Source organism: Sus scrofa, chromosome 13 (assembly GCF_054392235.1).
Source record: "Sus scrofa isolate SSC_HxYL_T2T_F1_AM1 chromosome 13, Sscrofa_HxYL_maternal_Yorkshire_Landrace_v2.0, whole genome shotgun sequence".
Lineage (NCBI taxonomy): Eukaryota > Metazoa > Chordata > Mammalia > Artiodactyla > Suidae > Sus > Sus scrofa.
Window position 1 is genome coordinate 111,219,589 of NC_139395.1, and position 14,588 is coordinate 111,234,176.

At 37.8% G+C, this 14,588-nt stretch overlaps 1 long non-coding RNA gene across 1 annotated transcript; it reads right to left on the bottom strand.

The window, feature by feature from the left end:
• Positions 1–319: 319 nt before the first annotated feature.
• On the bottom strand, positions 320–8,700 carry LOC146397553 (uncharacterized). Its single transcript, XR_014824232.1, has 3 exons — positions 8,602–8,700; positions 7,965–8,154; positions 320–3,130 (listed from the first exon to the last, which is right to left on the bottom strand). It is a non-coding gene; the product is annotated as an uncharacterized LOC146397553 (long non-coding RNA).
• Positions 8,701–14,588: the final 5,888 nt, after the last annotated feature.

Genomic DNA, 14,588 nt, shown 5'->3' on the forward strand with positions numbered 1-14,588 from the left:
ACTTTAACAAAAAATTAAAAATATTAAAAAAAAGAAACCAACAAAACTTTCATCTTAAGAAGCTACAAAAAGAAAAGGATTTAAAACAAAGTAAGCAGAAAGACACTCATAATAAGAATAAGAGAAGAAATTAATGGAATCAATTAAACCCAAAGCTGGTTTTGGGATAAGATTAATAAAATCAGTAGAAAAGAGGAAAGAAGACACCAAAGATTAGAAACCAAAGAGGGGAGGTGACCACAGATTCTGTAAATATCAAAAGTGTAATAAAGTAATATGAACACATTTGTCAATAAATCTGACAACTTAAATGAACAAATTTTTTAAAGGACAAGATCATCATTTATTTGAGAAGAAGTAGAAAACCTGCTTAGCCTCATATCTTTTAAAGAAAATGAATTCCTAATACCCATTTAAAATACTGAAGTTAGGCCCTAATCTGGGCCTAACTGTAGACCTGAATAGCTTTATGGGTAAATTTCATCAAACATTTAAAGAAAAATAATATCGATTCTTCATAAACTCCCTCACAAAATAGTGGAAGGGGGCCTATTTCCCAATTCATTTTATGAGGCCAGCATTACTGATATCAAAACTTGTTAAAACATTAGAAAAAAAGGCCACTACCAATATCTTTCATGAATGTGTATATTAAGATCCTTAGCAAAACATTAGTAAATTGAATCCAGCAGTATTAAAATGAGACTATTATAATCTAATGAGTCTTAGCTCAGGAAAATAAGATTGATTTCAAATACAAAAATTAATATAATTTCCCATATTAACAAAATAAAGGAAAATACAATATGATCATCTTAAGAGATACAGAAAAAGCATTTGATAAGTGTTTCATTTATGACAAAATCTCTCAGCAAATCAGGAGTAGAAAAAAACTTCATAAACCTGAGCTAAGACATCTGTAAAAGTCTGCAACTAACATCATACATAATTGTAAAACTGAATGAAGAAACATGGAAAAAAATCTTTCTGAAGTTAGGATATGCGAAGATTTCTTAAAGATAAGGGCAAATGATTTTTTTAACAAGTTGAACTTTATCAAAATGAAAAACCTCTACTCTTAGATAAAAATCACACAGACATCCCACAAGCATGAAAAATATCTGCAAAATATACATTAGACAAAAGACTAGTATCCAGAATATATAAAGTCCTCATATATCTCAGTACTATGGAGATAAAACAATCCAATAAAACATGGAGCAAATGATTTGAACTTCACAAAGGCAGATATATGAATGGCCAGTAAACACATGAAAAGATGCTTCATATCATTAGCTTTCAGCGAAGTGCAAAGTAAAACCACAATGAGTCACTACAACACATCCATTAGAAAAGCTAAAATTAAAAAGACCAAAAATACCAACTCTTGGCAAGGATGTTGAGCAACCAGAGCTGTCAAACATTGCTGGTGGAAGCAGAAAATGCTACAACTGCTTTGAAAAATAATTGGGAAATTTCTTAAAAAGTTAAACATACACTTACCATATAATCCACCAATGCCATTCATAAGCTATTATCCAAGACAAATGAAAATATGCATGGGTATCTATCTATACAAGAATGTTTGCAGCAGATTTACTCCTAGTAGTCAAAGCTGCAAATATCTGTTGATGGACTGATGAAATGATAAATTATGGACTATCTATACAGTGGACTAGTTACTATTAAAAGAAACTACTAACGCATGCAGTGTCAATGATCTCAGAGTATGCTGAGCAAAAGAAACTAGACATAAAGGAGTACATACCATATGATTCTATTCATAAGAAATTCTAGAAAGAAAAAATCTAGTCACAGAAAACACACTAGTGGTTGCCTAAGACTAGGGGTTGTTGGTCTAGAAAGGATGGACAGCAGAAGGAAACATTTTAGGGTGATGAAAATGTGTTATTTCTTGATTGTGGTTGTAGCATGGTCATGTTAACTTGCTTAAACTCATTAAGCAGTAACTTAAATTGGGTACATTTTATTTACGGAAGTTATACCTTAATAAAAATTATTTTTTAGAAAAGTTACAGGCAGTACTTTATGGGCACACACATTGAACCTATCAGCGTGGGTTGGAAACTAAGTTCCAACTCTTAGCCGCGATGTAACTTTGGTCAAGTTATTTAATTTCCCTTTGCCTCGATTTCATCTTCTGTAGCATCAGGATGATAATAACAGTACCTACCTTGTAGAATTATTGTGAATTAATGTACATAAAGCTCTTAGATCAGATAGCAAGTATTAATGTTACCACTGATATTTTCCTTGGTCACGTGAGCATCCACAGAAAGGCATAAATATTCAAAAATGAGTCACTCCCTCCATTGTTCACTTTTGTTCTTCATCTGTTGTTCATGTCCAGTATCAAGCATGGGATGATAAACATGCTGGGTACTTGGTAAATATTTTTTAGTGGATGACTTATTAATTTAATAAATAAGCAATTACTCAACATGTTGAATAAAATATACCTACTGATGAGAATTTCTTTTTAGAATAGTGAAAATTTTTTGGAAATAGATAGTGGTAATGGTTGTACAGCATTGTGAGTATAGGTAAAGCCACTGAATTACTTGGTTAAAATGGCATATTTTATGTTATGTATATTACCACAATAAAAGAAAAAGCTTCTAAGTATCTAATAAAAAAGAACCTATAACATTGGATTCAAGCTGGGCAGAGGCTACATACAGGAGAGTCACTATAGTTGTTTTGTCTGTGGCTAAAATGTGGAGGAAAATGTTCATTTATAGAGTCCTTTAAGGTCTTAGGGGGATGTTTGTGAAAATCTTGACAAATTTGGATCCACCATAGGGTACATAAAGAACAAAAAGGTTGATCTATCAAGCACTTGTCTAGTAAGATAACTTCCACCAACTAAACTACAGCTTGCTTCCCACACAAAAGCTATAAAAATATGCAAGAATCAGCACCTGTTAGCAAAATTATGAATTGAAATATCTTGAGTTCCAGTGTTAAGTTGCTCAATAATTTTATGATTAATGTTCCTCTTCTTTAGAACTTTCATAACATGATTTGCTCCATTATTTTGAGCACCTTTATGGTCACATTGATTTGGTTGATGTGGTCAGTTTTTAGGAAACGGTCTCCAAATGACAGCCTGAAAAATACGATTAGCTTATTTTAGACACCTTTAAAGCACATGAATAAGTGTTCATTTTACGAATATGAAATACTTACATGCTCTTCCTCCCTTTCGTGGGAATTACTTAAGAACTCCTGGTGTCTAAAATGATTAAAATTACATAACAAGTACAGAAGAAAAATAGTTTTAGTGGTCAAATTAGTTTTGACTAGTAAGTAGTGTTACTTTCTATCATAAAGACAGAATTAAAAGATACCCAATAGTTCCATTAAAAAGGAAAGTTTTATTAACTTCTCCATTTCTCTCTCTATCACTTCACGGCAACTGCTGAAAAAAAAGAAGAGGTGTGTTAGATTCTGTGATGAGACTGCCATGACCTAGAGCAATGCTCTGCCATCTGCTACATATTTTCAGTTTAGTAGACTATCTAAATCTTGATTACCTTCTTATCAAAATGCCACAATGATGAGTTTCTCTCCATGAAAGTATCTGATTCACTTTACAGTTAGTAACTAATCCTCATAGAGCATAGGGAAACTTTTATGAAGAAAAAAAAAGATATAACACATGTTATTTTCTTTACAAAATACATAGGCTAAAGCATTGAATGAAATACCTGAAGGAAGTTTGCAAGATATTTCAAATATTTCAAAAAGGCCAGTGAAAATTCAGTCAATAATAAAAGCTATTCTGCTCTACTTTTGCTTTGCATTTTTATAGCATGCTGATTAAGTGCTCCTATTAGGGGTTATATATATCCAATTAAGGGATTACATATTATTAAAATGGAAAAGCAAATTATTACACATTGATAAATGTTTGTTTACTTCAATCTTTTTTTTTTTTTTTTTTTTTAATATGAGGCCCTGTGGGCAAAGCATAGTAAAACAAATACTTGGTGATGAAAATGTTGGGAACCACAAGTCCATGCTAATCATTTGGCGATTAGTCATCTTTCTATACTGCTGCTGCTTTAGTGAGTATTTATTATTTATTTATGATTTATACCCTATCTTTTTTGGAAAGAATTTAAAGCGTCTCATGCTAAATTGGAGTTCCTGTTGTGGCACAATGGGATTGGTGGCGTCTTGGGAGCACTGGGACTCAGGTTTGATCTCCTGGCCTGGCACAGTGGGTTAGGGATTCAGTGTTGCTGCAGCTGCAGCTTAGGCCACAGCCGTGGCTAGGATCTGATCCCTGGCCCCAGAACTCTGCATGCCTCGGAGCCCCCCAAAAAGAAAAAAAATAATAAAGTGTTTCATGCTAGCTAACAACTGTTCTTTCAATATTTTAGTTACTTCCTCACCTGTCCAATGAGATTTTAGGCTCCTTAAGGAAAAGAAGCACCAGTCTTAGGTATCATTCTGTTTTTCTAACAGGCACAGAGTAAGTAGTTTCCCCTTGTCCTACTCATTGACCAATAGATTGTTGGTAGAATTATCTAGTCAGATTCACTGGTTGCCCTCATTCAGCAAATACTTACTGAAAGCATACCATGTGTCAATGACTGTACCTAATGTCAAGTGTAATTCGGCAGAGGGAATACACATAAAAGGAGTAGGAAGAGAGTGTTCAAGGAAAAGGGAACAGTTTATGCAAAAGCTCTAAAGAGGGAAAGAACTGGGCTGGTCCCAGGAACTGAAGGGACAAGAGATTTGAGCTCTGTGGGCAAAGGAGAGGATAGAACAAGATGAGTTTGGAGAGGCTAGCAAAAGCCAAATCATGCATGACCTTGCAAGTCATAGTAAGAAGCTCTTAAAATGTGACTTTCTGATTATTTGGGTGAAGAAATTGTGTTTGGGCTGAGGGTGGTGAGAAGATTATCATAGATATCAGCATAGAAGCCAGGTATTGGCTTAGACCAGAGTGGTAGAAGAGGAATAAAGAAAAGTATGTTTGAGATACATGGGGGTTACAGATGGCTTAGATGTAGGAGATGAGGGGAAAGGAGAGGTTTCTGGCTTGCACAACTGCATGAAGTTGAATGCATTTACTGAGTTGGTAAGACTGGGGGAGAACAAGTTGAGCTGGGAGATTTTTAAAGAGAATCAAGTTTGGGGCTGTGTTATATTTGAGATGCCCGAGACATATCGAGCGAGAGAGATGGCAAGTTAGTAATTATGTTTACAAGTCTGGAGTTTACTGGCTTTATGGTTGATCACCATATATTAGGGTATTTAAAGATTTGTTAGCAAAACCCCACATTTTAGAGATGGAAGAGGAGGGTGGAAGAAGATAGAGAAGGAATAGGGAGAGGAAGTAGAAAGGAAATGAGGATGTGTACCATACCTGAGGTCAAGAGAGGAACAAGGTCAGCTGAGAAGTGTGCAGCTTGAAGCTGCTCAGGAGTGAGTGTGAGAGAATGATTGAACAACACCAAGGTCATGGGAGGCCTTAACCAGCTAGTTTGGACAGCATGACAGAGACAGTACAAGCAGACAACCCTTTGGGAGATTAAGAGAGTATGTTAAAAAGGAAATTACAGAGGAGGAGGCAGATTCAAGGAAGGGAGATGGGCCTGAGATGAACCAAGTTTTAGGCATGCTGAGCTTCAGGTAGCTGCAGAGTATCCGGGTATAGACATCTTACAGAAGGTCGGAGTAGGACCTCAGAGAGCACTTTGGAAACATGTGTGTGATGCCAGAGCTGGGACAGGGATCTCCGGCCCAAGTGCTTTTAACACAGCCCAGCTCCTCATTCAAGGTCCTGATGTAAAAGAGGAAACTTGGCATCTAACCTCTCTTCTGGACATAATACTTGAACTACTCACCTCAGCTAGCAACCACTGACTCCATCCTCTCTCTGGAATCTACAAACCACCTTAATCCTTTCTATGGCCCTTTGGTTTCTTTCCTGTAAGCTAAATTTCTAGAAGTAGCGTTTCTGGGCCACAAGATACATCTTAATCCAACATGTCAGAGGCAGTGGTACACCTTCATAGCGACTGTGGAAGGTTGGAGGAAGCTGAATGAGGCATGCTGGCTCACTGTTCCTGCTCTAAGTGGTACCTTACTTCTGCTTGGTTTCTGTAGCCTTTGCTAGGTAAATCAGGACCTTAATCTTTCCTGGGGTCAGTTAGTGTGGTCTCTTGAGCCATTCTGTGGCCCAGGAATTTCTTTCAGTATTGAAAAGAAGAGACTGGCTATGAAAATTAGAGGAGGTGGGAGGACTTTTTGGAAGTGGAACCCATTTTGTGTGCCTGCTGAGAAGTTTTCTCAGCATGTTGATGAGGACTGTTTTAAGATTCCTCATGGGAATGCTTTCTTGTGAGAGTAGCGTATAGGTATATTTTACAGGCTGCTTTTCCTTTTTTTCAAAATAACTTTAACATACACCTACTTAAATGAGCTACTTGTCTTATATGAGCTGACTCATTTGTCAATAATAAATGCAGAAGCCAGTGTGGGGGCTGACTATTCCATCAGGAACACAAAGTGTATTGTATTTCAGCCAAGCATGTCAAGCAGTGAACTTTTCCTTGTTCTTAGGACATCAATTGCTTTACCCATGGTTTCTCAGTGTCCTGAGAGAAACTATAAGATCAGTGCAAAGGGAACAGAGACACAGAGACACAGTATGGGCAGAATATAATAGAGATGATTTATAATATCTCAAGAAAGAATTATCTCATTGATTAGTTATTGTGTTAGTTTCCTAGGACTGCCATAACTAAGTACCACAAATGCGTGGCTTAAAACAGCAAAAATGTATTATTGTCTCGCAGTTTTGAAGACTAGGAGCCCAAAATCAAGGTGTCAGCCGGGTCATGCCTTCTTATGAAGCCTGCAGGAAAAGTCGCCTTTGCTTCTTTCTAGCTTCTGGTGTTGCCCAGCAACCTTTGGTGTTTGTTGGTTTACAGCTGTGAACTCTAGTCTCTGCCTTCATCATTGTGTGGCATTCTGTGTGTGCCTGTGGCTGCCATCTTTTAAGGACACCAATTGTATTGGATTAGGACCCTCCCTACTCCAGTGTGATTTCATCCTAACTAATTACATCTATTTCTAAATTTTCGTGACTCTATTTCCAATTAAGTTTACAGCCTAAAGGACTAAGGATATGGACTTCGACTTATCTTTTTTTGAGGAGACATAATTCAGCCCATTACACTCATTTTCATAGGAATTTTCATAGAAAGGAAGGGGGAGGGAAGGAGGGAAAAAAGCGATAATCGGGGATAATGGGTTAGAAGGCTAGTTGTCCCCATTATTGTTTCCAGACTAATCCTTCCCTACCCTCTTATAACAAAAAATTGCTTCCAGGGGCCCCTGTTAATTGGTTAAACTACCCTCTCTTCCTTTCTTCTGGTATATATTTGTATATACCAAACAGTCTTCTATTCTTTCCACTAAATATTGGGCAGTGGTTCTCAAACCCTGTTGTATATTCCTGATCACCTGGGAACTTGGTAAAAATAAACAGAAGTCCAAGCCCTGTCCTACTTCAACAAGACTGTCTTTGTATCTTCAATGGCTCCTAGAGTTTCAGAACCACTGGCATGTGGCTTGCAGTCTCTCTACCCCAACCTTTGCCAACGTGGTAGATATGCCGTCATCCTCAAAGATGACTCAGACAACACCAGATCCTTCATATCTTGACCTCTTCACCCTCAGTGACCTTCCACCCCACTCCGTCAGAGTCAGCCCCTCCCACAGCCAACACTCTGGACCTTGTCAGCATTATTTCACTAATGTGGGAAAGCAATGTCCCTTGCCTCCTACTGGCTTCCTACAATTCCTTCTTCAGCCCCTGGCCATCTGGTGGCCACTCCCTTCAGGCAGTCTTGAAATATGAGATAGCTCCAGACTGGATCTTCTCACAGGCCCACATGTGGCCCAGTAGAAATACTCACCCACTCCTGCCCCACTGCTGGGAGATGTGCAGCTTGCTTCTAATGCAGACTTCCTCCACCCGCACCGTCCCATTTGGTCAGAGCTTCACTTAGACTTTTCAAACCTCAGGAGGCACATTTGAAGCTCTTCAAGTTGTTTCCTTAAAGTATCTCACTTGGTTTAAAAAGAGAATAGAACAATTCCCTTTACCTTGGAGAGAGAGGAAGAAAAAGTCAAGGTATCACCAACAATTCTCCAGAGAAAACTTGTCCCTCAGTTTTTCAATTCTAATGATTAAACACACTTCAGCTGGGTGGATTAAAGGTCAGAGAACTAGTCTGATCCCTCTTTACCAGTCCTGCATAGGTGTCATAGCCCATCATTATAGCACCTATTGTTTTCTTCTCAGTCTTTATGGCTTCAGCCAAAACTAAAACAGAAAGAGCCCCAACAGAACATCCTGTTTACACAGAATGCTGCTCTCTAATTTAGGAAATAGCTAGTTTGTTTGTTAAAAAATTCTCACAAGGACCATTCCTTGATCTTAAGGGACCATTTTCCCTGTTTACTTTCACCACTAGCCTTATCCCCCCTCCCTCCAGCCCAGCTTAGATTTCATGGTCCCTACTTTTGGTAATACTCTTGCCTTAATCATACCATAAATCCCTTTGTCTCCTTATATTTTCCTCACATTAACCTGGGAAAGCCTCAGTCCTGGATGAACTCAACAGCTCACATCTTCCATACCTGCACCCAGGCAGTTGTGTACCACAATTTAGAAATGCAAAAGGGCAAGTTGATATGATTATGCTTTTAAGGTCATTAGCTCTGAGCCCTCAACACTGCCAACAATTCTGTTACAGTTCTTTGGCCAGCTGGCTCTCTTGCTCTCTTCAAGGGCCATTTCAAGTCTTCTCCACTCTACTCAACCTCTAATCCCCTACCTTGCTGCTCACTCTCAGAAAAAACCTCATCTTTTATTTCTTGGAGAATATAGAAGTCATTATATTGTAACACCTTCTCCCTAGCAGATTTACCACCCAGCCGACATCTGCACCATCCTATTCTCTTTTCCTATTAGAGATGTTCTTCCTTTGGTCCAAGACCAATGCCTCAGTTTTTTTCTTTGCATCTCCTCCTCTTCCACCTTCTTAGGAACCAAACACCATTAATTATCCCTTCTCCAATCTGGATTCCTGTCAGTATCTAAACATATTAAAGGATCCCCTAGCTTAACAAACCTGTAATATCTTACACTTATAAAGTAGTTACTGTGTACCTCTATTGTCCTAAATCTTGATATATTCAACTTGTTTAATCATCATATTACTCTATGAAGTGGGCTGTACTTCTTTTTTTTTTTTTAAATGGCTACATTCACTGAATAAGTAGGTTCCCCAGCCAGGGTTTGAATCCAAGCCGCAACTGTGACATATAGCGCAGCTGCAGCAATGCTGGATACTTTAACCCACTGTGCTAGGCCAGGGATTGAACTCTGCCTTGGCCTCAACCCAAGCTGCTGTAGTTGTATTTGGATTCTTAACCCACTGCATCACGTGAGAATTCCCTGTAGATTGTACTTTTATCTCTGTCTCTCCCTCTTTTTTTTAAGCAGGAAATAGCTTCAGAGAGGTTGTATAACTTGCCCAAGATCGTGCAGCTGATAGGTAAAGTAAGATTCAAACCCAGGCAGTCTCGTTCCACAACCTTTTCTATTCTCTGCTTTTGTGGTCTGTTGTTTCTCTATAGGTTTTCTATTTTGTTGTCTTGTCTCCTCATGACCAGGTTCCTCCCCCATTCTGCTCCAGCTTATGTTATAATAAATTCAAAATGTACATAAAAGCTTAAGAATAGTGCAGTGGGCACCTATATACCCTTTATTGAGACTTGCATACATAGCTAGGCATGTACACATACACACACACAGCAGTTACACATGACATAATTCAAATTTCAGTTACCGTGGCACACTAACTATAACTGCGTAAAGTACAAACTTCACTGCCAGAGTTTCAGTCTTCAAATAGCTACTAATTAACAGATGTCCATAATGATCTGTGACAGTGGTCAATCATGACACTTCTTTCAGAATCTGTCAGATTGGTCACTGCACTCCTGTTATTCAGTTCATTCACAGACAGCAAAGCATGCAGTTGGGTTGCCTCCTTGTCTCTCAGTGAAAAGCTTACATGATATTTTATAAAAATGAATATTGACCCGTAAAATGAAAGTGCCAAAAAGAAAGTAAAAGTGATAATGCCAAAAGTGAAATTTAAATCAAATGCAGTTATAGAAGACACCACTGGGAACATTGACATTGTCACTATTAGAAACACCCTAGATATGCATTCAGAGGAACTGAATGAAGGCAAACCTGTCAAGATTAATGGTTGCAATAGGAAAGTAGTTGTGATGAAAAGGTTGACAATGTCCCAGTGGGAGTGATATTGGCAAAAATTTCACATTAAAGGAACTTTTGGAGATATTTTACAACATTGTAACTGTAAGTGATAAAAGAATGTAAGCTGATTCAAACTTACAAAGGAGTATGACAATTTGTAAAGGCATAGAGAGAATATAGTTATATGATCAGATAAACTGTCCAAATTATTTTAAGTTTTTTACAAATAAATAAAATATTTTCATCCTCAATGTTTCTAATGTTTTAAATTACAGTGTACTAAATAAAAATTAGTTTTACTAGTTTTTCATTTTCCTACATTTATAGCTGACCATAAGAATTTATAGCATTTTCACAAAACTGTTTAAAGGTCATGGAACAGTGGTAATTTTCCCCAATGATTATTTAAAATAATTTTGCACAGTTTCACTTTATGTGGTCATTTTTGAGTCCCTGCACCACCTTGAAAAGTGAGGACTGCATATGTGCATACATTTTTTTTTTTTTTGACCTGAGCCATTTGAAAGTACTGTATAGATATCATAATGCTTTACCCCTTAAGTATTTCAACCTGTCTCTCTATTTCTTAAGAATAGGAACATTCTGGGAGTTTCTGTTGTGGCTCATTTGATTAAGGACCCAACAGTTGTCTCTGTGAGGATGTGGATTCAATCCCTGGCATTGCCACAAGCTGTGGCTTAGGTTACAGATGCAGCTCAGATCTGATGTTTCTGTGGCTGTGGCATAGGGTGGCAGCTGCAGCTCTGATTTGACAACAGCTGGGAGCTTCCATATGCCACAGGTGTTGCCCTAAAAAGGAGAGGGAAAAAAAGAATAAGGACATTCTGGAGTTCCCTGGTTCAGCCTTGTCACAACTGTGATGTGGATTCTATCCCAGTCCTGGGAACTTCCTCATGCCATGGGCGCTGCCAAAACAATAGTAATAATAATAATAATAATAATAATAATAATAATAATAATGAAATAACAGGAACATTCTTTTATGTAATCACAATACCTCTCATCACTCAAGAAATTTAGCATTGATATCACATCTAATTTTAAATATGTATTCAAATTTCTCCAACTGTGTAAGTAATGTCTTTCATAGCATTTTTAATATCCAATATTGATATAAAGATCAGACATAGCTTTTAGTTTCCTTTAACCTGGAATAGTTCTACTACTTTTATTTATTTTTTTCCTCTCATGATATTTGCATTCTTTAATGGGTTCTGTAGAATGTCCCACTATTTAGTTTGATTGTTCTCTCATGCTTAGATTTAGACTTTTATGTTCTAGAACTAGTTTCCTCCACCTGGTCTACTCCCTCTTCCCAACCAGGGCCCAAGTAGCTATGGTGAAATTTCCATAATGTCCTTATCTCCTTTTTATTCCTTTCTCTCTCTTTAACCAACTAACGTACAAGTAACCAACCAATTCTCTTCTCTCCAAAAAACAAAACCAAACTACTCTACAACTAACTTCCTCAGCCCTCCCACACATTCTTAAGAATGACTAAAAGGCTGTTACCCATTTCCTTTATTCTATTGTTTCTAGAGGAGTCCATCTTTTTACCCCTTGTGTGCTCAAAGGCCTGCACATTCTCTATCCCAATCAAAATCTACCCTCAAAATATTGAAAACTCTTATACTCAAATTTAAATGACTACATCAATTTAAAAAGACACATCTCCCAAGAAAGGACTATCTTTTAGCAAACTCTGTGCAGATGTACGCTCAGTGCCCAATCACTTCCCAGGGCATAATAAAATCTTTTTTTGTTAAATTAAATTGCTATATAGCTTAATGGGCAAAATTATAGATTTCCACATCAAACTCTGTCTTCATTGAAACACTGCTTTCAGACTGATAACTCTTTTTATTGATGAGTTCCTATAGGAGAATGCTAGAGTCTTGGATGATCCAGTGGGCATTTGAAAAAAAAAAAAAATCTTTGTGTTATCATTTTAGTTTTGGCAAACAAAATAATTCTTATAATAATAATTTTCATGGATGGCTTTGTTATAGGGAAAAATGGGGCACAGGATGATGAGATGAGGCCCACCTGAGTCCCTGGGACAGGCCGTCAAGTGAGGGACCTTGGCTTCCTACAGGAAAGAATTCAAGAATGAGCCATAGTACAGTGAAAGCAGATTTACTGAGAGAGATACACACTCCATAGACAGTGTGTGGGCCATCTCAGAAAGCAAGAGCCTCAGGGCATGGGATCATCTTGGAATGATCAATGGGGTCATCTTGGAAAGTGAGAGTGGCCTTGGAAGGTACACATTCATAGGCAGAAGGGGGGCTATACCAAAAGCCAGAGCAGTTCTAGGTATGAGAGTGGTTAATTTTTATGGACTGGGTAATTTCATAGGCTAATGAGTGGGAAGGATATTCTAACTATCTTGGAGAAGGGGCAGGATTTCCAGGAGTTGGGGCACCATCCACTTTTTGTCCTCTCATGGTTGGCCTTGGAACTGTCGCGGTGCCTATGGACATGTTGCTTAGCATGCTGATATATTACAACAAGCACATAATAAGGCTCAAGGTCTATTGGAAGTTGCCTTTTCCACCATCTTGGGCCTGGTAGGTTCTAACCGATTTTCATGGCATCCTGTTCTTAATGGTTAAGTCATTCTTTGAATAGTGTGTCCTGCCCCCTTCCTTCCTATCTCAGCTTATCTCTCAAACTAGTTTATAAACTTGAATTCAAGGAAGACAAATTAGACAAAGTCTAATTCTTCCGCAACTGCTAACACACCTTACCTGTAATCAAACTTTAATGAATGATTGCCGAATTCAATATATATATATATACACACATATATATATGTATATATATATACACACACACACACATTTGGTAAGAATACTGCATAGATGATGGTTTGTCCTCTTTTGTTCATCATATCAGAAGGTATATAATGTCTGTTAGTAGTCATTTCAGTTTGATCATTGGGTTAAGGTGGTGTGTGAGATTCTGAATGTCAAATTATTTCTTTTGGAGTTCCCGTTGTGGCTCAGTAGTTAACGAATCTGACTAGGAACCATGAGGTTGCGGGTTCATTCCCTGGCTTTGCTCAGTGGGTTAAGGATCCAGCATTGCTGTGAGCTGTGGTGTAGGTTGCAGACACGGCTCAGATCCCGCATTGCTATGGCTCTGGCATAGGCCGGCGGCTACAGCTCTGATTAGACCCCTAGCCTGGGAACCTCCATATGCCGCAGGTGTGGCCCTAGAAAAAGGCAAAAAAAAAAAAAAATTATTTCTTTTGTTATTAATGAATAATGTACAAGGAGATATTTTGGAGACTCTGTGAATTTTTTTCCCCAACTTTTCAGTCACTGGTGTTAACATCCACTGATGATTTTCTAATCCTATCAGTCCATCTGCATTTATTACCTTACATTCTTCTATAAAGAGGAGCTCTCCCTCCTCTCTTGCACCATTCCCCCTTACTTTTTTTTTTTTTGAGTTTCTTAATTGACTCATGGATTCTTTTTTATTCAATATATTATAATGAATTGCCATCATTTAAATTGTACTGTTTTGGGCAGTCAAAGACCTTTAATCTGGCTTCTGTGTCCCTTGATTTATCCCATTAGTTTGGAATGCTTATCTGGTTGCTTTTAATTGAGTGCCAGATATTGCATTTGGAAAATTGTAAAAATAGTTTCTTTCTCCAAGGAGGATTTACATTTGCTTCTGGCAAGAAGTTAAGGGCACTAGCAACCCTAGATCATTTTAATCCAATTGGAGAACCTGAGAGGATTTGAAGCTGAGAGGGCTTGTCTATTTCTGGTTTATTCTTACTCCCAATGTAGTCCTTTGGGTTCCAACCCAAAGTCTGGTGTCACTCCCCTTGACCTTCCCCAAACTTCAATTTTTATACCCCTATGGCTGCTAGTCTGTCAAAAATTCTATTCAGCTTTTCAGTCACCTCTTTAGAAGTGACTTGAAATGTTCTGTTCACCTCTGAGTTTTATTCTCTTAGATCTTATTACCTTGATTCTTCATGTTCTTGGAGTGAGTTATTTTAAAAATTTTTTCCCAACTTCTGTGTTTTTTCTGGGTAAGAATGTTAGCTTGAATTACCTAATCCATTACTGGAAGTGGAAGTTCTCCTGACCCCAGAGTTGACTTTTGAAAATAAAGTATGGTCACATCATTTTTCTAATTACAACACTTCAGTGACTGCCTATTCTTCTTCACAATTCTTAATTAGGCCTGAAGGTCTATA